Here is an 850-nt window from a genome sequence, read left to right as displayed (position 1 = left end):
TGGTGGTTTTTTTTGGTGTTGTCCCGAAATAGTCAAAAATTACTTGTTTTTTTCATTATATTGGAAATGATATCTTATATAGGCCAAATTCATTTGGGTGTCCCAAAGAGGAGGCGGGACAGAAACGTGAACACTTTCCCCTTTTCCCAAAAATTTTAAAATATTTCACAAAAACTAAAATCTTGTTTGCGTAATGGCTCATTCACAGAATCAAATAGCGATGCTCGCTATTCCAATAATTTTACTTATAGCATTTAGTAAGACGACTTTTTTGGGTCCACACCAGCGGGGGGAGGGTACCAAATTTTGAGATAAGGGGACCTATTAGCAGAGACGGTCAGAAGGGCATACGTCCGTTCCATTGAGACATTTCCACTAAGTAAGGCGCCCAAAATAATTTTTTTTTGTTATTTTTTTTAATTTTTAATATATTCCCATTATCATTGTATTATTTTTATATTTTGTTGTTGCTATTATTATTTATTATTTCATTTTTTTATTTTTATTATTATATTATTATTATCATATTATTATTATTTTATTATATTATTATTTTATTATTTTTATAATAATAATAATAATTTATTATTATTTTTATTATTATTATCATCATTATTATTTTTATTTTTGTTGTTGTTGTTGTTATAATCATCATTATTCCTATCATTGTTATCATTTTTTAATATTTTTGCTGTTACTATCATTATTATTTTTTATCTTTATCTGATTGTTACTGTCTATTTGACTGTGTTTGCGTCCCTTATTAGTTTTTAAATGAAATAGGAGAAATGAACAAATTTTAAAATTAAAAAAAACCAACTCTAATCACAAAACAAATATTTTCCCGTAA

This window comes from Penaeus monodon, chromosome 4, assembly GCF_015228065.2.
Source record: "Penaeus monodon isolate SGIC_2016 chromosome 4, NSTDA_Pmon_1, whole genome shotgun sequence".
Classification (NCBI taxonomy): domain Eukaryota; kingdom Metazoa; phylum Arthropoda; class Malacostraca; order Decapoda; family Penaeidae; genus Penaeus; species Penaeus monodon.
The sequence above is the reverse complement of the archived record's forward strand: the minus strand, read 5'-3'. Positions refer to the sequence as shown.